Source organism: Ahaetulla prasina, chromosome 10 (assembly GCF_028640845.1).
Source record: "Ahaetulla prasina isolate Xishuangbanna chromosome 10, ASM2864084v1, whole genome shotgun sequence".
Lineage (NCBI taxonomy): Eukaryota > Metazoa > Chordata > Lepidosauria > Squamata > Colubridae > Ahaetulla > Ahaetulla prasina.
Genome location: NC_080548.1, coordinates 26252142 through 26276427, shown reverse-complemented (window position 1 = coordinate 26276427; position 24286 = coordinate 26252142). Strand labels below are relative to the sequence as shown.

The 24286-nt window shown below is 44.9% G+C and overlaps 1 protein-coding gene across 1 annotated transcript in view; it reads right to left on the bottom strand.

Moving 5' to 3' along the window:
• SPACA6 (sperm acrosome associated 6) overlaps positions 1 to 24286 on the bottom strand; it is an 87122-nt gene that overhangs the window by 42500 nt on the left and 20336 nt on the right. The window contains exon 3 of the mRNA XM_058195613.1: positions 4131 to 4197. The gene's annotated coding sequence lies outside the window, so the exon portion shown is untranslated. The remainder of the gene's footprint in view (positions 1 to 4130; positions 4198 to 24286) is intronic.

The window sequence follows — 24286 nt, the reverse complement described above, 5'->3', positions numbered from 1 at the left end:
GATACACTAAAGGTGCTAATCACAATTGTAAGGGTGCTGAGCTGAGTGGTACCTAGTGAAAAATATTGCTCTAAAGACAGCAAGCTAAACATTTAAATGCACCCCTTTGTCCTGTTTAACGCGGAGTACAATCCTTCCTACACATTTTTTGGTGTGTGTCAGTGGTGAAATCTGAACTGGTTTACTACCGGTTCGCTGGTTGTGCATGGGCGCGCACCAAATGCGAGGTGCAGGCGTGTAGTGCACGCCAAAAAGGAGGTATGCGGTAAGTAGAACAGCGCGTGGGGGTGGTTGTGATCAGCTGTGGCGCATTATCTTTTTTTTTTTTTTTTTAACTTTTAAAAGCATTTTTTTACAACCTATTCAGCAGGGATTTTTGCTACCTGTTGTCCAAATCACCTGCTGCCATCGCTACCGGATCGGCTGATCCGGTCCGAACCGGGAGCATTTTACCCCTGGTGTGTGTGTGTGTGTTAAAGCCTACTGAAATGACTGGGTTGCTCCTGATCAGAGCAGGAAGAGTGAAAAGTGTTAAGTCCAGTGCAGTGCACAATTCCCTGGTGTTATAAACATAAAACAAGCTTTGCTCGATATGGGGAAGACGCCCATCCAGTCCAAGGGAATTTGAGAAATACTGGAAAGATTGAAGTGAGTCACTAAATAGGCTTGTGTTAAATACAGAGCTGACACTAGAATGACTTCTCCCAAGATGGTGCCTTCCAAGGATATCGGGAGTTCAAATCACAGCCTTTCAAAACCATCCTGGCCAGAAAGAGGTCAACTCCAACATCAAGAGGTCTTCCAATCTGGAAAATCGACTTGAAAATCAGTGCTTGGGGAGACCATTCTCAGATTAACACTAAGGTGGCTAACATCAGACCAACAATGCAAAAGTAAACAATACCCAATCAAGGAATAGCCAAACAAGCTAACAGTAAATAGCCCAACCAAAGAAAAAAAAACAAATCACTCCCACCAACACTGACAGGGCTAGAATATAAATCGAGAGCGAACCCCACTCCTTAACCATCACGGATGGCGATATCTAGTTTGGGTAATGAAACGTCTGTAAGTAAACAACCAAACATCCCCCACCCCCCACTCCGTTCTCAGATAATTTCTCTTCGGTTAAATCCCCAGGAAATGACACCACTATACTGTCAAGGAGAGGCTGGGAGTTGTAGTCCACCACATCTAAAAGGCACTGGTTTAGGGAAAGGCCGACGCAGATTGTGCCTTGAGGCTTGAAGCAATGGTTGAAGTCCTGGGGAGTTTTGGATTTGAAAGAGGAAAGGGGAAAAATATGTCATGCTGTGGCCATATGAATTCCCAATGAAGGAAACTAGGATGCTGTGGGCAGCCTTGACTGGAACTGCGGAGCTATGGGCATCTACTCCACCCGTATTGTGGTGTAGTGGTTAGTGTAGTGGTTGGAAGGGACCAAGGAGACTCATGTCTACTCTCAGTCATGAAAGATCTTGGGTAACTTCAGGACAGTCATTCCCCTCTCAGCTCACTAATTCACAGGATTGTTGGAGTGAGGCAAAATTGGGCAGGTGTGTCTTATTGCAGGAACTGGGCATGGCTAGTTTAATGAAAAGGAGGACTAGGGGAGACGTGATAGCAGTCTTCCAATATCTCAGGGGCTACCCTAAAGAAGAGGGAATCAAGCTATTCTCCAAAGCCCCTGAGGGTAAAACAAGAAGCAAAGGGTGGAAACTAATCAAGGAGAGAAGCAACTTAGAACTAAAGAGAAATTTCCTGATAGGAAACAATTCATCAGTGAAACAACTTGCCTCTGGAGCAGGGGTCTCCAACCTTGGTCCCTTTAAGACTTGTGGACTTTAAGATATATTTCTGAAGGAGAGGGGAATTGAGAGTGTGATTAAGTGTGGAGAGACTAGAGATTATAATTTAGGAATTATTTTAGATTATGATTGTTAGTTTTGATACCCTGCGTTTTGTTCTGGGAAGTCGGGGTGGGGGCGGGGTATGGGGAGGGAATTGGGGGGTTGAGGCTAGAGATGGAGTGATGGTGAATGTACAGGGATTATTGAAGATGTATAAATATAATTAATGTAGGGTCGGGTCTGCCCAGTTACCATTTTAGAACGGTGGGGAGGGAGAAAAGAGAGAGTAGGAGGTAGGAAAGAGGAGAAGAGGAAGGAAGAGGGGTAGAAGAGGGAGAAGGAAGGTGTAGGGTGGAGGGAGGAGAGGATGTAGATAAGAGGAGAGGAAGGTTTGGATAGTAAAAGAAGGTAGAAGAGGGGAGTGTTAAAAAGGGGGGTGGTGACTGGGCAGGCCCGACTAAATGTATTTAACTGTACGTTGAATGAATTGTTTGACATGATTGTAAAAATAAAACTTTTTTACTAAAAAAAAAAAAGACTTGTGGACTTTGGAGAGAAGCAACTTAGAACAGAGGAGAAATTTCCTGACAGTTAGAACAATTAACCAGTGGAACATTGCCTCCAGAAGTTGTGAATGCTCCAACACTGGAAGTTTTTAAGAAGATGTTGGATAACCATTTGTCTGAAGTGATGTAGGGTTTCCTGCCTAGGCAGGAGTTTGGACTAGAAGACCTCCAAGGTCCCTTCCAACTCTCTTATTCACATTGCCCTGAGCTCCTAAAGCAGGGGTGGGAAATGATGGCACCTTTATGACTTGTGGACTTCCAACTCCCAGAATTCCTCAGCCAACAATAAGTGAGACGTAGATTCTGCATTTTGGATTTTACTCGTGGGTTACTAGTCGGATTGTTTTATCCTGTAGAACAGAGGTGGGGAACATTGGCCCTTTTTATGACTTGGGGACTATAACTCCCAGAATTCCTGAGCCAGTATGGCTGGCTCAGGGATACTGGGAGTTGAAGTCCCCAAGTCATAAAGAGGCCATCTTTCCCCACTTGTGTTCTAATGCAGTGGTCTCCAACCTTGGCAACTTTATTTATTTTATTTTATTTTATTTATTTATTTTGTCACAACAATATATATATATAAGCATCACACAAAAAGGTTATATAGTATATAAACATATATATGAGGGAATATTAGGAGGTATAAGCATATATATATATATATATATATAAGAAGAAAAAAGAAAACAATAGGACAGGAACGGTAGGGACGTTTGTGCTCTTATGCACGACCCTTATGGTCCTCTTAGGAATGGGGTGAGGTCAATAGTAGATAGTTGTTGGTTGAAGCTTTTGGGATTATGGGAAGAGACCACAGAGTCAGGTAAAGTGTTCCAAGCACTGATGATTCTGTTACAGAAGTCATATTTTCTGCAATCTAGATTAAAGCAGTTGACATTAAGTTTAAATCTATTGGTTGCTCTTGTATTATTGCAATTGAAGCTGAAGTAGTCTTTAACAGGAAGGACATTACAATTCTATGAGTTAAACTTAGGTCTTGTCGAAGGTGACGGAGTCTAAGTTTTCTAAGCCTAGGATTTCAAGTCTGGTGGCATAAGGTATTTTGTTGTTTTCAGAGGAGTGGAGAACTCTTCTTGTAAAATATTTCTGGACACGTTCAATTGTATTGATGTCAGAAATGTGGTGAGGGTTCCAGACAGGCGAGCTGTATTCTAGAATTGGTCTAGCAAATGTTTTATATGCTCTGGTTAGTAGTGTAGTTTTGCTGGCTGGGGAATTCTGGGAGCTGAAGTCCACCAGGCTTAAAGTTGTCAAAGTTGGAGACCCCTGTTCTAAAGGAATGGCGGGATATATATATATGCAACAAAGAAAAGTAAAACTTTCCTTACTTGATGCTACCTCGATGTAACCCACCTGACAGAAGGGAATTATCAGGCAGAGAAGGTGGAAAAGTCCAATCACAACGTCAGAAAGTCTTTTAAAAAGAGACACGGTGGCACGGTAGTTAGAATGCCATATTGCAGGCCGAGTCTGCCCACAGTCAGGAGTTCGATCCTGACCAGCTCAAAGTTGACTCAGCCTTCCTTCTTTCTGAGGTCGGTCAAATGAGGACCCTGATCGTTGGGGGCAATATGCTGATTCAGTAAACACCTTAGAGATGGCTGTAAAGCACAGTGGAGTGGTATATCATTCTACTGCTATTAAATGTGCAAAATGTGGTGTTAGTGATGAATAAAGTTGTAAGGAGTCTTACCTCTAAGCCATTTTTTTTTTGTCTTCCAAGAGGGCTCAGTTACTAACGGGTAATTCTGCTTCCCAATCTAGAATAAAAACATTAATAGTGACATTAGGAGGAGAAGTTTTGAAAACAAGCAAACAAACCTTCCCATGTAAATGATAAAGAAAACTCCAGTCTTGATACTATTTCCAGTCTTGATACTAGTCCAGGCTTTTTCAAACATTTTCAGAACTTGGAACCTGTTTTTTTTAAACATTAATGCTAAATCCCAGACCCCCAGACCAAGAACAAAATTCTACTGATAGAAAAATAGCTTTATTCAAGAGAATTTTGGGCGGGGGGGAGTCCTTAAAAACACAGTTTGAAAAGAAAAAAACCCCCACCCTACTCAAACTTGAGTCTTACACAGACAATAGCGTTACAATTCTTTAAATATTCCCATTTTTCACGGGGCTTAAGTTGTGTACAAAAGCGACAAAGGACAAAGACCTGAGATCACCTGGCTCTTCTTAATTCTGTCCCATCTTCCTCCCATCTTCCCACCTTCCACGGGGGTCAAATTGCATAGCATTGTGGGAACCCCCGTTCACAACCTTCTCAGTTTATCAGATTTTGAGCCACCAGCACACGTTAAAAGATGAGGGGGGGGGGGAAATGGGAATTTGCATTTCTCACTCAAACCCAACACCCTAGCTGTTATAACTGCACTGAGCTTCGGGGCTTGGTTGCAATTACTCAATGTGGGTTTGTATGGAGGGCGAGAATGGTGTGTGGACTGAGACAATTAAAGGGATTCTGCGCACGGTCATAGACAAAGAGCCCCCAAGAAACAAACAGCTGAAACCAGAGATGGTGAGTTTTATTATGGGGTTTGGAAAGTCTACTTAATAGAATAACAGAGTTGGAAGGTCTTCTAATCCAGGGGTCTCCAACCTTGACAACTTTAAGACTTGTGGACTTCCACTCCCAGAATTCCTCAACCAGCTTTGCTGTTACAGGACTGTATGGCTAGTCCTCGACTTACAACCACAATTGAGCCCAAAATGTCTGTTGCTAAGTGAGACATTTATTACACGAGGTTTCCCCCCCCCATTTTATGACATTTCTTAAGTTCCCAAGTTGTTAAGTGAATCACTGCAATTTGATAAGTTAGCAACCCGGTTGTTAAGTGAATCTGGTTTCCCCCCTTGACTGTGCTTGTCAGAAGGTCGCAAAATAAAAATTAAATTATTATTATTATTATTATTATTATTATTAAAAGGGGATCACGTGACCCCGGGAATACTGCAATGGTCATAAGTATGAACCAGCTGGCAAGAATCTGAATTTCGATCTCGCGGTCCATGGGGAGGCTGCTGCAAAGGTCGTAACTGGGAAGAAGGGTCCTACGTCACCTTTTTCAGGGCCGTCGTAACTTGGAACGGTCGTTAAAACAAACTGTTGTAAATCGAGGACCGCCTGTAGTAGATTTGGCAATGTACAAGTCAAAAATAGGAGTTAGTCGTTGGTGCCCTGACGATGTTCCCGGCTTGTTCCGATTTGTCTGACTTCTGAAGGTGTGGGGCCTAGAATCGGACGCAGTGCTTGAGATGAGAGTCTGACTCAGAATAATCTGAAATTGGGATGATGATTTCCTGTGATTTGGAAATCGAAGTGAAGTCATCGCTCCCCTGTTCTAGTCCAACTCCATGTTCAAGCCGGAGATCCTACACCGCTCCAGACAAGTGGTTGTCCAGCCTCTTCCTAAAGCTTCCAGTGAGGGACCACTCGTGACTACCGGAGCTAAGCCGTTCCACTTGGTTAATTGTCCTCACTGTTACGAAGTTTCTCCTTAGTTTCAGGTTGCTTCTCTCCTTGATTAGTTTCCATCCATTGTTTCTTGCCTTCTGGTGCTTTGGAAAATTCATGGCAGTCGCCCGTGAATACCTGAAGTTTGGGATGTGGGATAACTTGGTCTTCGCAGCAAGCTCCATTCTGGTGGCATTTTCTGAGGCAGTTCCAAAGAGGTATGTATGTATGTATGTATGTATATGTATGTAGGTCTCGGCGTATTCGGGTCTTTTCCCGTGTAAGATTAAAAGTATCTAGGTGACGTTTCGACAAGGTCTCACTCGTCATCTTCAGGCTGGTGCTTTCGGCTTCGTGCTTGTGCGAGCAAAGCCTTGCTCGCACAAGCACGAGGCCGAAAGCACCAGCCTGAAGATGACGAGTGAGACCTCGTCAAAACATTACCTAGATACTTTCAACCTTACACAGGAAAAGACCCGAATACGCCAAGACCTACATACCTATACCTGTGAAAACCTACGAAAACACACACACACACACACACATATATATATGTCTGTCTCCATTTGTGGCTGACTCCATAACACACTTTAGCATCTTCTTGCATTAAGCAGGATGAGTGACATCATATGATTACATAGTCACCTGGGCAAAAAGGATCTCTTTTTTGGTGGGCAGCAGGTGCCCATGAGAAGATCACAGTCTAAGGGGCGACCGGGGATTCTCTGAAGGAGGAGGGAGTGCTCCTTTTAAACCACAGAGGAAGACCTACAGATGAATTTAATTGCAAGCAAAAATTCGTAGCTCCTTCATCCCACCTCCCCGCTGTTGTTGAAATTCGCGATGGATGTGGACATTTTTCTTCTCAGGCCAAATCCCGGAGGAATTTCAAGAGAAATCAAAGGAATATTCATTTAACATTAACTCGTTATCTAAATGCACGAGTTTGTGAGCAGGAGCCTTCATTCTCTCTCGTGGTATATATAGCACGTTCTTTGTGTAGGGGGGGAACGATTTCCTCAGCGGAATATGTGTGGGCAAGGATGTCTCGGAATTCCAGTAATCCAAGAGGCAACTCCATGCGGAGGTACCGCATGAAGTGACTCAGTATAACCAACCAACACGCCCCCCCTCCACCTTTTTAAGGACATCTTTATGGATTTTCATTTGCTTCCATCACTTCTTAAAATGGATATTATGGTGCCTGGTGAAATATGGAACCAGAGGAGCGTCACATTTTTGCAGTGATATTTCTGCCCCACAGTTTCAGCTACACCTTTACTTTCCCATAGCAGCCAAGAATTCTTCTGTCTAGACCAGAGGTCTCCAACCTTGGCAGCTTTAAGACTTGTGGACTTCAACTCCCAGAATTCTCCAGCCAGCTATGCTGGAGTTGAAGTCCACAAGTCTTAAAGCTGCCAAGGTTGAAGACCTCTGGTCTAGAAGCTGAAGTTGACTCTTAGCAACTGCAAAGACGTGGTCTTCTTCAGAATGATCTGTCTCTTTCAGCTCTTCCGAAGAGGGTACCCCATGACGGCTGTAGCCATCTCCATCCACTTCACCGATGACCTCTTTCTGCCTTTCTCAGCCATCATGGACTCCTTCAGGGAGCTGGGTCTTCACGTAATGTGCTCCAAGTAGGGCAGTTTGAAGAACGCGAAAGGTTTTCGGGTCACGCATGCAGAAAGGATTGAAGTGAGATCAATGAGCAGATAGTTACGGACTCGCACATTCTTAACCTGCTTCGTTCAAAGCCCGAAAGGCTGCATTCACACATGTTAAGCTGGGTTAATGTAACCACGGCTTGCAACGGCCTAGAACATGGACGAATCCAGCATATTTGGTTGGTTTATGACTCCCGTTATTGGGCTAGCCCAGGTTTAGATGATTTTCTGCAAATGAAAAGCAAAAGATAGCAATGGGAGAAATAAAAGTGAGACATACCTCTCTCTCTCTCTCTCTCTCTAGCTTTCACTTCCATCTTTCAAGAGTCAAGATGGGATCTTAACGCTACAGCTTGGGAAGGCGTCCTCATCAGAGCTGGCTGCACTGGGGGGAAAGGCAGGGAAGCTGAACGGTGGTGGAACGGCTCTTCTCTGAGCAGCATCCTCGGTGCAAGTGACCAAGAAAACAGAGCCAGCGACTCTGGGAAGGTGGGAAGAAGAAGGCAAACAGCCGTAATGGTGGCCTGAGAGGGCGGTGGGGTGTGGGGGGGAGTGAGATGCAGTGTGGTGCAAGGAGCAAAAGACCGAGGCAGACAATGGCGAGGAGACAGGGGACGTGAGAGCAGAGGAATACTGAGATCTGGGCACGGTGCCACCTCCCTCCCTCAGGCGCTGCTGCATCACCAGAGAGTCCGGGGCTGGAGAGGAGAATGCAATATGGATGCAGGCTGGCTGAAAAGAAAAAAAAAAAGGGGTGGTGGTGGTAGACATGACGACTCTCTGCAAGGTTTGGTGAGGGAGGGGGGGAAAGAAAGCAAGGAGAAACTGGGGGAGCTAGTCAGCCGCCGAGAGCAATGGAGGAATGAGAAGATTCGCCAGAGGTTGGGGGGGGGAGAGAAGAAGGGCAAAATCGCCAAGGAAGCAGAAATGGAGCATGGGAGCAGAAGAGAGAGAGGGAAGAGGGTCCTGGCACCATTCACACATATTCGAAAACTGCAATATAGCAGGAACCGTAAGGGAAAGAGACAATAGCCCATCTCTCTTCCACACCCCTCTACCAGGGGTGGGTGAGCAATTTCCCCCGGAGTTGTCTGGATCGTTTTCTTCCCACTTCAGGATATAGGCTGGCACAGCCGGGTGCATTACCATGGTTACCTGCTGCCATTGTCTGGCCTTTGGGTCAGTGCCCATCTCCCATTCCTCCCTCTCCCCCCCGCCGCCCCCACCCCCCCCCACCCCGCCCCCTGCGACTTCTCTTCTTTTCCTGTCTCGCTCTCTCGCTCTGGCCTCTAATGAATTCACATCACGCTGTATTGCGGTATGCTGTGCCAACTTGCCCGCCAGCAGGCTGGCCCCCAGAGTGCCAGCCAGCCAGCCAGCCTCCAAGCCAACCCTCTGCCCCCACCTGCCTGCCTGCCTGCCAGCCCTTCTCTGTTGGCCAACCTGGCCCTCAAAATGCTGGGGATGAGCAGCGGGGGAGCTGTGCTCCTTGCCTGTATTGTTATCTGCCAAAACCTGTGCCAAGCTGGCCTCCCTCGAGGCTTCCAGGCCCCGTCTTCCTTTTTTAAAGATATATATATATATATATATTCCGACCTTTATTCAGACAACCTTCCAATTCCGCACCCCCACTAATTGCCAGCTGCCACCAGGGGTACCAGCCTGCTACTCTGACCTTCTTTACCCATTTAGATAAAGCAAACTGGCTTCGTCGGGGGGCAACCTAGCCAGCCAAAATTCAACCCCCGCCTTGCCTGAAACCAGAATGCGATTTAGATCTGGGGGGGGGGTTGTCCTTGCCAAACTTGCTCCCAACACAAAGGGCTGCCCCCCGCTCTGCCAACTTTTGCACCTTCTGCCTTAAGTTGCAAAAAAACAAAACAAAACAAAAAACCCCGCCTTCTAATTTTTTTTGTAACAACCAGGCAGGGGAAACAGGAAGGTGCCAACGGCGGGGGACAACTTGGTAGGTCGTGGCTAAGCCGTTTTTGGTAGAGGTGGGGTATAGATCCCCAAGATAGCAATAGCCTTCGACTTACAATCCCAACCTTGAAATGGGCAGACCTTTGGAGCTGCCTTGCACCCGGGTTCTTCCAGCCAAGCCCCCAACTTGGGTTCCCCCCACCCTCCACTTCCTTGAAGACCAGGCTTGCTGGAACTGGGAAAGGCCTAAAGCCCCCTGGGTTATCCCCACCAAAGCCACCCCACCCCACCCCATCCCGGCAATTCTTTGGGATCACTTTATTCTTCTCCCACTTGTGTTGGAGGGGGGGGTGTCGGGGGAGGGGACTTCCCTAATTTGCACCTCCCCACCCCCACCCCCGAATTTGCTGGCACCCAAAGCCTGCCCTGCAATCTGTGCCCATTCTCACGGCAAGTTCCCAAAGGTGTTGCCCGGTGTAATTTGGCCGCAGTGGATCCTTCTGAGATCTCCACCTGACCTCCGCCCACGCTCCCCCCCCCACTTTCCTTCCCTCCACCCCCCCCCTCCATTCCCCATTTCTTCTCCCATCGCTGTCTCCCTCACCCTTTAATGAAAGTGAAACGGTATTCTGGCTGTCAAGGGAACCTGGGTCGCTAGGCAACGACCGCCTAGGCCTTGGCATCATGCCAACTCACCCTCTCTCTCTCTCTGCTGATCCATTGCCTATGGCACCCGCCAGCTCCAGCATGGCTCCTCTCAACACTGCGAGTCTTCTCTCTCTCTCTCTCTCTCTCTCTCTCTCTCTCTCTCTCGCTCAGGCCTGACCCACGGCAGCTCCCCTCCCTTCCCTTCCCTCCCTCTCTCTTCTTTCTCCCCACCTGATCTGCCAGGGTCAGTCCACCCACCCAGCCGCCTGCCTGCCTGCCTGCTTCCTTTTCCCCTTCGGATCCTCCTCTTGTGCATTTCGCTCCCTGGCAGAAAATCAATTAATAACAACAACAATAACAACAACAATGCTGTAAAAACAGCTCCTAAGGAGGACAAAAAATAAAATAAAATATTGCATTCCAAAACAATTTGGCTTTCAGAAGCAGAAGGGCAAAGAGAAATGGAGAATGGCAAAGACAAGCCCTCCCTCCTGCCGAACAGAGCCGTGGTGGGCTCTCGAAGACCCTGGCGCAGTTTGCCCGACCGGATCACCAAGATAGATCTCGAGATTCCCTGGGAAACACTAGGCTCCAGGCACCCCCTGCTGCTTCTCCCTGCTGTGATCTCCCAGCCTGGAGGCTGATGGGGGAATTCCTGAAAGGCCTTAGTTCTCTTACACAACCGCACTGCGGCCAAAGAATTTTACGCGGGGGGTGGGGGGAGAAGAGAGAGGAGAGAATATAGGCTTATATTCAGGTTTATATTCCCCAGAATATAAGCCTTTGGTTGAGTGGGGGGGGTAAGCTTGGGGAAAGCTGACTCAAGGAGGCAATAGAGGTTTTGCAAACTGCTGGTATGCCTAAGCTGAGTCTTGATGGCGCCCCACCGCCCCAGAAAACGGGTGTGGGTCCTGAAGACCTTACCATAATTAGCCAGGTTCGCACTAGCTGAGAGCCACCAAGGGCTGAAGAAGATGCTTCCTTGTGGGTTGGAAAGGAAGGCCTCCCCATAGGGTTAACTCTGAAGCCCCGCGTGCTTTGGCATTCCTGGACAGAGGGAGGATGAGAGGGGGGCGGGCTGGAGTTGGAACCGTGGTCCGCCATTATGCCGACATCCCAGCTTGGCTGCTGGTGGGCTACTCAACCAAGAGAGAAACAAGGTGGCCCTTTAGTTCTACCGCAAGAACCCCAGTTTGGCTTCCCTAGCCTTTTTGTTCGGGGACCCCCGTACTCCCACCCGAGCCCCACCCTTATTCCCATCCTGATCCCACTCAATCCCACCGTACCCCCAAGTAACCCCCAAACCCATCGCCTTAGCCCGGCGATGCCGCTGAGCCTTAAGTCTGCGGCATCAGGGCTGAACCCAAAAGAGAAACTTTTTTTCCTCTCTCTCTCTCTCTCTTTTTTGAAAATTGGCACAGAAAAGCGCGAGAGACAAGCCCTTCGAGTGTCACGCCTCACCCTGCTCAGGATGGGTCGGTCTTCAAGGATGCCATCTTCGGGGTTCAAGCGGGGGAGATGCCCAGGGTGGCGGAAGAAAAGAACGAAAAGTGAGAGAGAGAGAGAGAGAGACTGTAGGCGAGGAAGCGAGAGAAGAAAATGGAGGGGGTCAAGCTGGCACAGAGGGCGAGAGGGACGACAGGTTGGGAGCCCTGCCAGGGTGTGCCAAGCGGGGCTCAGCTCTTGCTTGAGGCTTGGGGCAGGGGAGGGGAGGGAGACAAAAGAGGGAATGGGGCATAATGGCCGAGCAAAGTTGGGAAGGAGGTGGGCACTTTGCTGGGAATGGATGAATGCTCAGTGCCAGCGAAGGAGGGAAGAGAAAGACAGAGAAGCAGAGAGGGCGGGAGAGAGCAAAGGAGAAAGGGACGCCGGGAAAAAAAAGGAAAAAAAAATATAAAGAGAGAGAGAGAGAGAGAGATCTGGGCCATGATCCAACAGCCGTGGTTAACTCTCTCCTCCCACCCAACCGGCTCAGCTAAGCTACACAGAAGCTTTCTTGCACCAGAGTAGGAATTATTCCTTTGGCCTGGGGCAACTGAGATTGGACCAGTCTTTCTAAACTCTTCCTTTGGCCCCCAAACTCAGCTGCCTGTTGGGGTGACTTCTCTGGTCCAGATGACGAGAGAGCACACCCCGATTGTCCACCTTCTCGTATCTACAAGGCTTTGACTCTTCTCTCCTGCAGCAATCTCCGAAGGATTTTTTTGGGGGGCAGATTGGAGGTCCATCCTTCACCCCACCCCCCCTTTTCTTTTTTACAATAGAGGATCCACTTTCATTTCTCCCATTGAAAGATCTGCTTCCTTGGCACTCTTTTCTTATTCTCTTTCCGATGACTCCGGCTATCTTCTTGGTGGGAGCCCAGCTATGATTTGAACGCCACTCACTGGTGCCGAAGTGCCCAGCGGCAGCCATTTTAGTTCTCTCTCCTTCTCTCTCGCCATCCCAAGGCTATTCAAAGCTTTCCCCTTTATGCACCCCAGCTGTTTTTTTCCCCCTCTTCTTTTTCTTGAAACACTGGAAAAAAGGGAAACAAGGCTGAAACATGGTTTTAAGAGCCACGGCACGACCACAGCTCCGGGATTTTAGGAAGTCTTTTTCCCCGTTTCTAAAAACCTCTTTGATTTATGAGCGGAATTCCCTTGCATCAAAAACTGCTCTGATGCATCCCAAAAAAGATCCATAGAGCTGAATACCTTTTATGCTCTCTGGGTTTGATGGGAAAACAGCTTCCTAGGTAGCCATCATGGCCGGGTTCTTCTTCCTCAACAAATGTGTCCAGCCCTCTTTGAAAGCCATCTCAACCTACGGCCAGCCCCATGTCCTGTGGGAACCATCTGCATACTTGAATTATGAACTTTATGCATGGCTGATCTGTTCGTGCTACCCTGTTTCCCCCAAAATAAGACATCCCCTGATAATAAGACCAATCGGGTTTTTAAGCGTATGGCAATAAGGTAAAGGTAAAGGTTGCCCTCGGACTAATGTGCTAGTCGTTCCCGACTCTAGGGGGCGGTGCTCATTTCCGTTTCAAAGCTGAAGAGCCAGCACTGTCCGAAGACGTCTCCGTGGTCATGTGGCCAACATGACTCAACGCCAAAGGCGCATGGAACTCTGTTACCTTCCTACCAAATTTTTTCTACTTGCATTTTTACCTGCTTTCGAAACTGCTAGGTTGGCAGAAGCTGGGACAAGGAACAGGAGCTCACCCCGTTACACGGCAGCACTAGGGATTCAAACCGCCGAGCTGCCGACCTTTCGGTCGACAAGCTCAACGTCCTAGCCCCCGAGCCACCGCATCCCTTATTGTCCCTTGGCAAGTGCTTATTTCGGGGTTCAAAAATATATAAGGCAGGTTCTTATTTTCAGGGAAACACGATAGTATCTTTTTTAAAAAATAAAAAAAATTAAAGCTTTCCTGAATCCTTTGCCAGTGAAACATACCAACTTGGTTGGCACAAGAGGAGGGAATACATTTTCCCTCCCCTTTTTCTGCTCCATATACGGTTTTCTAAACTTCTTGATTTCCAAACTTTTGCAGAAAGGAAGAAGCACAGGAGTCTTTGGCTAAGACCTAAATGCTGCTGAAGGAAACCATGCCAAGCTGGTGCTAAGCATTATTTTTAAAACTCCCTGCTTTAGGTCAGATCACAACGCCAACTCAAATCACAACTTCTAGGGTAGCCAGTATTTCACCACCAGACCAATATGTTATGTTATGCCTTGAGTCTGGGAGGTATGCAGAAGGAGACAGGAAAACACAAAACTGAAGAGTCACACCTCATTCTGAATTGTCCTTCTCCCATTATCTGAACTGTCCTTGTCCCACTGATTACCCTCCATATCTATTTTATTTGGATATTGTTGTGTTATTATTGTGTTATGTCATATATTTTTTTTGTTTACATTTATACCCTGCCCTTCTCCGAAGACTCAGGGCGGCTTACAGTGTGTAAGGCAATAGTCTCATTCTATTTGTATATTTACAAAGTCAACTTATTGCCCCCCCAACAATCTGGGTCCTCATTTTACCTACTTTATAAAGGATGGAAGGCTGAGTCAACCTTGGACCTGGTGGGACTAGAACCTGCAGTAATTGCAGGCAGCTGTGTTTTAATAACAGGCTTCTTACAGCCTGAGCCACACCGCGGCTTAGTATTATTATTAATACTAATATAATATATTAATATTATAATTATTAATGTTATTAATTATTATTAATTTGGTAATAATTCATGTTACTTGTTAGCTTTCTTGGAAGGAACTGTCTCCTGAAAGTGGAAAGTAGAAATAATTTATTTAAGACACACGTAACTTACAACAGTTCATTTAATGACCTTCGAAGTTATAACAACCCTGAAAAAAGTGACTTATGGCCGTTTTTCACTTATACAGCCTTGGTAGCATCCAGTGGTGGGTTGCTACTGATTCGACCTGGATCAGGCGAACCGGTAGTGGCAGCGATGGGAGGCTCCGTCCACCAGCCCAAACATCTCTGTGCATGCACAGAAGAGTCGTGCGTGTGCGTGAATGTGCGCCCGCCCGCGAGCAAACCGGTAGCAACCAAATTTGAAACCCACTACTGGTAGCATCCCCATGATCACGTGATCAAAACTCAGATGCTTGGCAACGGGTTCATACTTACGACGCTGTCCCAAGGTCATGCAATCACCTATTTCAACTTTCTGACAAGCAAAATCCAAGGGGGAAGGCCAGATTCACTTAACCATGTTACTAACTTATCAACTTGCAGTGATTCGCTTAACCACGGTGGCAAGAAACGTCGTAAAATGAGGCAAAACTCACTTAACAAATGTCTCACTTAACAACAGAAATTTTGGGGGTCAGTTGTGGTCGTAAGCCAAGGACTACCTGTAACTATGTAGACAAACTTCTCTTAACATTCCCTAACTTCATCATATCTACACAAAAATCACATACGGATATTTCTCAGGTTATAATCGATACCAGAAAGGGTAGAGCTGCTGGCAAAATAAATGAGCTTTTCTCAGTGTACAGCTCTCCAATGAATTGGACTACAATGCCCATCATTATTGTCCAGAACAAAAAGTACAGCTGGATAAAAGCTTCACCAAGCTATGGTGTATACATCTTATCCTTCCAAAAGCAGGACTTTAAAAAAAAATAATCACTGAAATATTCAAAAGAGACATCAAGAATTTCCAACCTGTCCCTCTCCTCCATTAAACTCAGCTAGGAAATCTATCTAGTGCAGGGGTCTCCAACCTTGGCAACTTTTAAGAGCTGTGGACTTCAACTCCCAGAATTCCTCAGCCAGCAGAACTGCATCCCACCGAATGCAAAGCTGCCTGAGGAATTCTGGGAGTTGAAGTCCATGGCTCTTAAAAGTTGCCAAGGTTGGAGACCCCCGATCTAGATCCGGGGTCTCCAACCTTGGTCCCTTTAAGACTTGTGGACTTCAACTCCCAGAATTCCCCAGCCAGCATAAGCTATAAAAATGAGCATGTTGCTGGCTTAGGGACTCTGGGAGTTGAAGTCCACAAGTCTTAAAGGGGCCAAGGTTGGAGACCCCTGTATTAAAGGGTTGCAGGTGAGAAAAATAGATGTATGCAGGGCAGCCATTTAATACAGTAGTTAATAGGCATCATGCTTTCATCTGGATTGAGCAGGGGTTTGATGGTCCAGTAGTCTCTTCAAATTCTAGGGTAGCATTAAACATACATCTAATCAGGTTAGTTACGAACCAGTAGCACAAAATAACTTGCGTTATTTTTAAATCCTGGTTAAGGTTTTTGAGTGGCTTCACTAGGTGGTGTGAATATAGGCCGTTTGGCTAGATGTGTTAGTTTAGGCCGAATGTATAGAACAGGGGTGTCCAAACTTGGCAATTTTAAGACTTGTGGACTTCAACTCCCAGAATTCCAGGGCTGAGGAATTTTGGGAGTTGAAGTCCACAATTCTTAAAGTTGCCAAGTTTGGACACCCCTGGTATAGAATTATGGTACCTAAACTGGGTTAAGTTCTAGAATGAATTGACTGACATAGAAAATTGATTGCTTCAGCAATCAGATTAAATGCACTGGCTAAAAAGACTCAGCGATTCTAGGATTGGGAAGAATATCAGAATCGGCAACAATCTTCTAATCTTATTGGATAATTCCAGGTTAGGTGCTATCATTTGGTATTACAATATAGGCAGTTAGAATCAATGGAACAAATTGCCTCCAGAAGTTGTGAATGCTCCAACACCGGATAATTTTAAGAAGAGATTGGAAAACCATTTGTCTGAAATGGAAAAGGGTTTCGTGCCTGAGCAGGGGGTTGGACTAGAAGACCTCCAAAGTCCCTTTCAACTGCCTATTCCAGGGATGTCCAAACTTGGCTCCTTGAAGAGCGGTGGACTTCAACTCCCAGAATTCCCCAGCCAGCAACATGCTCGTATTTATAGTTCATGCTGGCTGGGGAATTCTGGGAGTTGAAGTCCACCACTTTTCAAGGGGCCAAGTTTGGACACCCCTGGTCTATTCTATTCTATTCTATTCTATTCTATTCTATTCTATTCTATTCTATTCTATTCTATTCTATTCTAATTTTCTATTCTATTCTATTCTATTCTATTCTATTCTATTCTATTCTAATCTAATCTATTCTAATTTTCTATTTTAATATTCTATTCTATTCTATTCTATTCATTTCATTATTATTTGGACATATTGTAGTATACACACAGGAGAAACCTGGATTTTAGTCACCATGACCATCTAGTTCTATGGAAACCTATCTGCAATGGTGCCAGGCCCTTCCTTACGCAGCCAAAATATACGCAGCCTTCTCAAGTTTGCCTAAAGGTTTAGACCAATTGAAAAGAAGGAGTCCACTTCAAATGAAAGTGTGTGTCTCTACTATGGAGCAGGACTATCAACCATCTCATTGAAACCCAGCTTCCAGAATCCTTGTTATGGCAAGCCATACACCTGTTTGGATATATCTGATTCCCCTCACCTACCATGAGATAACTCTGGTGTTCAGTAGCTGTGGAGCATCACTGTGGTGGGGAACTATCCATGGAGGGAGAAAAGTTGGTCGTGGAAATATTGTCCAAAAGGAAGTGGGAGAAACAGAGAGGCTTTTCTGTTCTATGGTGGCTGGGCTCCCATCTTTGAGCATAATGTGAGTAATGTGTTTTCCCTTTAATTCAGGGATGTCCAATTTTGTCAACTTTAAGACCTGTGGACTTCAACTCCAAGAATTCCTCAGCTGGCTTAACGTCTTAAAAGTTGCCAAGTTTGACACAGAACACGGATTACTACAATCTGCATGAAGTCAAAAAGCACCTATTCTCCAAGAAGAAATCAAAGAGATTAGCAAACATAGCCCATTCCGAAATCTTAACATCATAACCAAGCTGTTGTTAATCATGAACACAAGCCCTTCTGTTTGAAACCCAAAATAGTTTTTAAGAAATGGAAAGGAAAACCACATAAATTAGATCCATATCCAATCATTGTATGAATTTACTCATTCAGTGGCATGCAGAACAAGGCCTGGATGGCGTATGCAACATTAAAATGATGTCATATGAGTGATGACACTTGAGACACAAACCACCTCATTTTTGCCATTTGAGTGATGACATCATTCCCATCATGTGATACTGCTCCTCCTTCCCTGTGCCTCTATGACTTTCTTGCCCCAAATTTTGATTTTAAAAAATCTAATTTTCTCCCTGACTTCAGATGTAAAAGGTGTTTTTCCAGAAAAATACATATATGATAACTATATCAAAATAACAATTCCCTAATATCTAACCTTCTTACATATTTGATGTGGATATTTGAACTGAAGTTGTGAATGCTCCAACAATGGAAATTTTTAAGATGTTGGATAACCATTTGTCTGAAGTGGTGTAAGGTTTCCTGCCTGGGCAGGGGGTTGGACTAGAAGACCTCCAAGGTTCCTTCCAACTCTGTTGTTGTTGTTATTATTATTATTACAACTACTACTTTTTTTGGGGGGGTTACATGGTGAATAGTTTCATATTTTAAAGAGTGCCACTTTAAAATAAACCACTCCTGACTTTTGAGAAAAGTGGGGATAAATGCTATTCCCCCCTCCCTCCCGATTCTTAGCAGGCTAGATGCTAAGCGGATAAAGAAGAAAAAAGAATTTGCGAATGCAGCCAAAAAGTCTCATTTAGTCACAGTCACCTCCTGATGAGGAGTTCTGGAGAACTTGAAATTTTTCTCGCTCTTTTGTGACAGTTTGGAAGGCCTAATAAAAAATACTGCCCCATTTATTTAAAAGTAACACGTTGCTAAAGCAGCTATGCTGGGGTTGTGAACCGACTATTATTAATGTGTGCGAAACAAGGAACAGGGACATCAGCAGGTGAGAATGAGGTTACAGGACGTGCACTGTACATTAGTCAATAATCATTTACATTTATTTTGAACCTTCATTTTGGAGGTTTTGGTTTTGCCACAAGGGAACACCAGGAGTGCCTGGAGGGTATGGTCAAAATGGCCAAGATGACGACCACAATGATGTGATCAACGCTCCACCTGATATTTTTCCGTGCATCACATCTAAAAAGAAACAGGTGGAGTTATGGTTCACACCATTCTGTGACTATATTGGCTTTTCTAGACATACCTGCAGGCTTCCCCATGATAGCATAATTTTCCTTATCTACTGCATCTTGAAACACACAAGCTCTAGATGTCAGACATAGATATTTTTAAGCCTTGTCTTATAAAACAGCGTTTCTAAACTCTGGCAGCTTTAAGATGGCGAGATTTCAACTCTCAGGATTCCCCAGCTAGCATTCCAGCTAGGGAATTCTGGGAGCTGAAGTCCACAAGTCTTAAAATTGAGAAACACTGTGCTTTAAGGTGTTTTTAGGATACACCTTGGTAATATCCCTGCAAGAGATCCTATTAGAAGTTAAGACCACTAGGTGCCTAGTATTCCTAACAGATTGATCGGGGTTGAGAAATACTACTGTAAAATACGCAAAATTTCCAACTGTGAATGGATTTTAAAAATACACATGCCTAGTGGGGAAATTCATTAATTCTAATCTCCACCAGTATTTATAATACACGTTTCTTCCTTTTGTTCACAAATAACAGCTGTTTACTTAGCATCATGGAGTTTCCTTGACTTTGCCTCAACAATGACAAAGATAACACTTCTATTTAGGAAGGCTAAAAAAACAGAATTAAGGGTCTATTAGGCAGCCTAATTTTTGGGAGGTAGACTCTCTGTTTTCGGAAAACTCTACTGTAAGTGAAACAGAGTTACTACAGGTACCCCTTGAGTTATGACCGGTATGAGTGACTGTTCAAAGTTAGGACTGAGCCTGAAAAAGAGACTTACAGTATGATTCACATTCAAGCACCCGAGCTCTGCAGTCACATACAGGTAAATAGACTTACGAGCACAATTGAGCCCAACGCATCTGTTGCTAAGCAAGACAGTTGTTAAGTAAGCTTTGCCCCATTTTACGACCTTTTCTGCCACAGTTGTTAGATGAATCACAGCAGTTGCTAAGTTAGTCACACAGTTGTTGAGTGAATATGGATTCCCCATTGACTCTGCTTGTCACGTGATCAAAATTCGGGCAACTGGCATGTATTTTTAAGGGTTACAGTATCCCGGGGTCATGTGATCCCGTTTTGCGACCTTCTGACAAGCAAAGTCAGTGGGGAAGTCAGATTCACTTAACAACCGTGTTACTAACTTAACAATGGCAGTGATTCACTTAACGATTATGGCAAGAAAGGCAAAACAGGGCAAAATGTACTTAACAACAGAAATTTTGGGCTCAATTGTGGTTGTAAGTCGAGGATTACCTGTAGTAGGGATTCTTATTCTAGATTCCAAAAACCCATTGCGGGTCTGTGAATAGATCTCTTGAGGTTTTGAACCTGGATTAGAAAAAGATTATAACTTTATTTTTATTAACGTTTAACTAAAATTTAGCTTTTCATTCAATAATGCATGTAAGCAAGTAAGCAATTTGTGGTGTCTGGACTCCAAAAATCTTTGTTAATTTCAATAAATCTCACCACCTAAAATTATTAAGACTTTAAAAAAAAAAAGAAACCAACCCAAACCAGAACACATTTAGTTACAATAAAGTACCTTTTTTCCGCTGGAAGTGTGTAATGGATATAGTCAACAATTTGCATTTCAAAGGTTCTTTTGTATCTAATATCCACATAATGCATTAATATTTTGATGACTGTATTTGAGCACAATTGGTTTCCTTTGTAATATAATCTATGTTTTTTTTAAAAAAATAATAATAATTATGCATTGAAATGTGCTTTCCTGAGAAGGGGTCCATAGCTTTCAGCAGACTTTCAAAGAGGTTTGGCAAAAAAAAGAAAAGAAAAATTAGCCCTGTTCTATGAGTTTATCCTCCCCTTCATGCAGTCCCTTGGACTGCAAGGCGAACAAACAAGTCAGTCCTAGAGGAGATCAACCCTGACTGCTCTTTAGAAGGCCAGATCCTGAAGATGAAACTAAAATACTTTGGCCACCTAATGAGAAAGAAGGACTCACTGGAGAAGGGTCTAATGCTGGGAAAGATTGAGGGCAAAAGAAAAAGAGGACAGCAGAGAACGAGGTTGCTGGATGGAGTCATTGAAGCAGTAGGCATGAGCTTAAATGGACTCCAGAGGATGGTAGAGGACAGGAAGGCCTGGAGGAATGTTGTCCATGGGGTCGCGATGGGTCGGACACGACTTTGCAACTAACAACAAGAACGAGTTTATCCTAGAAATCATACTTGATTTGGGGATAACATGCCTCACATACATCCAAGTCCAGTGGCGGTATTCAGCCGGTTCGAGTCGAACCGATAGTGGCGACCTGCGGGTGGGTCTGCCCATCCGCCCCGGCACTATGCTGTCTTATTTAGCCACATTTTCTAAGCCGCACGCATGCGTGCAAGCCGCACGCACGAGCGAAGTGCATGCGCGGAAGGCCGGCCACATGCGCGGAAGGCGCACACACAAGGGACCTGAGCGTGCATGCTCACATTTTCAGCGCGCAGCGAACTGGTGGTAAAATTATGTGAAACCCACCTCTGATCGAGTCCTTGTTGAGCCAATCCTGCAGCAAAGAAGGCAAGTTCACAAAGGAATTGAGATATGCTGTTAAACATGTGTTCGCTGTTTGCTTGAAGCATCTGATGCACTAAAAGGTGAATTTCGTCAAAGCACGTAAGAGCTATGCATCTTGGCTCTGTTTAACCCAGGGGTCAGCAACCCGCAGCTCTGGAGCCGCATGTGGCTCTTCCATCCCTCTGCTGTGGCTCCCTGTCGCCAGTCGGCTCCACAATTGATAGGGCTTTCAGTCAGGACAGGTAGGATGCCATGCTAGGAGGAGATTCTATGGTGGGGGAACTGGACTTCCAGTCGGCTCCAGAATTTAACGGGGGGCTTCCGGTTAGGACCTTTGTGGCTGTTTGAGTGTTTAAGGTTGCTGACCCCTGCCATAGGATGAGAAGAATGCCAGGAACCCTCCTAAAAAGTCCCCACCCCCAAAATCTGAAACATCTACAAACCTGCCACATTTGAAAGACAGTTTTAGCTTGAACGGGTTAAAGTGCAATTATTATTTTTTTAAATGTTCCCATTCTTTAAAAAAAATAATCATGGAGTACAGTGAAGTTTGAGGCCATGATCTCACACATAATTAAAAAAAGAAGGAATAAAGAAACTTGAAGAGGAAATATGTGGCCTACCACTTCTTAATAACAGCAGAGTTGGGAGGGACCCTGGAGGTCTTCTAGTCCAACCCACAGCTCAAGCAAGAAGCCCTATAGCACTTCAGACAAGTGAATGTGTAATCTCTTCTTAAAAGCTTCCAGTGTTGGAGCATCATAGATTTCTGGAGGCAAGCTGTTCCATTGTTTGATTGTTCTAACTGTTGGGAAATTTCTCCTTAGTTCTAAGTTGCTTCTCTCCTTGATTAGTTTCCATCCATTGCTTCCTGTCCTGCCTTCAGGTGTTTTGGAGAATAGGTTGACCCCCTCTTCTCTGTGGCAGCCCCCTTAGATATCGAAACACAAAAACACTCTTATATCTTTATAATGCAAACTGGAGATACAACATGGCACCGTTTGCAAGCAGGACTTGTATGCTGAGCTATCCTTACATTTCTACCTCCATCCTGGTTGCCTATGAAGCTCATGAACCATGATTGCTTAACAAGAGGGTTGGACATCTACGGCCCCTTTATGACCCATAGACTTCAACTCCCAGAATTCTTGAGCTCAGGAATTCTGGGAGTTGAAGTCCACTGATTGTAAAAGGGCGATAGTTGCCCACCCCTGGCTTAACATTAACCTGGGATTACTTTTATGATGTTATCAATGTTTATGAGTAATGCGTAGGTTTTTCTGCTTTTTCTCCATGACTTCACTGGCCCAGGTAAGCAAAAGAATAACAACAACAACAACAACAACAAAAAAGGAAAATTCACGAAGTTAGATTTGTGGAACTGGTCTCCATTCAAGTTAAGAGTGAAATCTTCATTAGGTTCATTTAGTTATGAAAAGCAGTAAAAGGAAGAATCTTTAGTACAAGATCATTTCTCCCCATCAGGTCTCTAGATCAGTTCTTTCCTTTTGCAATGTTTATGATGTGCTTGAAAATTTCCATGTCATCCTTCTACACGCTTCCCAGCAAGTTCTAAAGTAGAATAACCATAGAGCAGATGGTCTCTTCCACACTTTGCTTAATATCTGGAATCTCGTGAAAGCTGTATCTTTTGATCAGAAGTGGCTAATTTTGTACCCGAAAACCCACCACCACAATCCTTGTGCAGTGCCTGCTGTGTTAATTTTATTTTTTTAAAGTGGCGTAGAACATAGTTGGAGTCGCTGTTTTTCCAGCTGGAAATAAGAAAAGTAGAAACCCCTGTGCTCTTGAGAGATCTGAGAGGCTAAGCCAGTAGCAGTTTGAGTGACTGAAATACAGGTAGCCCTCGACTTACGACCACAACTGAGCCCAAAATTTATGTTGGTAAGCGAAACATTTGTCCAGTGAGTTCTGCCCCGTCTTATGACTTCCCTTGCCACTGTTGCTAAGCGAATTGTTCCAATTGTTCAGTTAGTAGCAGGGTTGTTAAGTGAATCTAGCTTCCCCGTAGACTTAGTCATCATGTGATTGATCCCAGGAACAATGCAACAGTCATGAACATGAACCAATCATCTGAATTTTGATCATGTGACCTTGGGGATGCAGCAACGGTCATAGGTGTGAAAAACGATCCTAAGTTACTTTTTCAGTGACGTTGTAACTTTGACAGGTCACTAAATGAACTGTTGTAAGTCGAGAAATACCTGCATTGGGGTTGCAGTGTTTATAGAATCACATAGGGTTAAACCAGGGGTCTGCAACCGTAAACATTCATATAGAGCCATTTGGACCCATTTCCCACAGAAAAGAAAACACCGGGAGCCACAAAACCTTTCCTGTGCTCAAGACTATTTCTTGAGCGGCCACAAAACTGGCAAATATAGTTGAATTAAATGTTCTGTTTTCCTCTGAAACTTTTCTTTTCTTGGATTTATCCATGCTTGGCCTACCAGGGGTTGAAAAGCTCAATAAATCATGTGCCGGCGGGTGTGGCACATCGGTGGTTGTGATGCATATTTTGACTGACAGGGAGCTGCAGCAGAGGGGTGAAAAAGCCACATGCGGCTCCAGAGCCGCATGTTGCTGACCCCTGTCCTATGGGTTGGCACAAATGCCAACTTTCTGTCCCTCCTCAGGACACATCGCTCTTCTTTGGTGCAAGCATCTAATCACGTTCAGGCATTGCAACAAGCACAGCAGAATGAAGCAAACAATTCTGCTAGCCCTTTCTGCTTTCCTGCCTACCATAAATATATACCATGTTTTTCGGACTGTAAGACGCACCTAAATTTAGAAGAGGAATATAAGAAAAAAAAGTTTTTGGCCTCCCTTTTTTTCAGGGCCTTTTCCAATATTTTTTTTTCCCCGGCCTGTTCTGGGATTTATTTTTTTTTTGGCCCGTTTTCGAGGCTTTTTTTAGCCTGTTCTTCCAAAAAAAAAACGGGCCCAAAAAAGCCTCAAAAACAGGCTGAAAAAAGCCCTGAAAGCGGGCCAAAGAAGCCTCCAAAAGGAC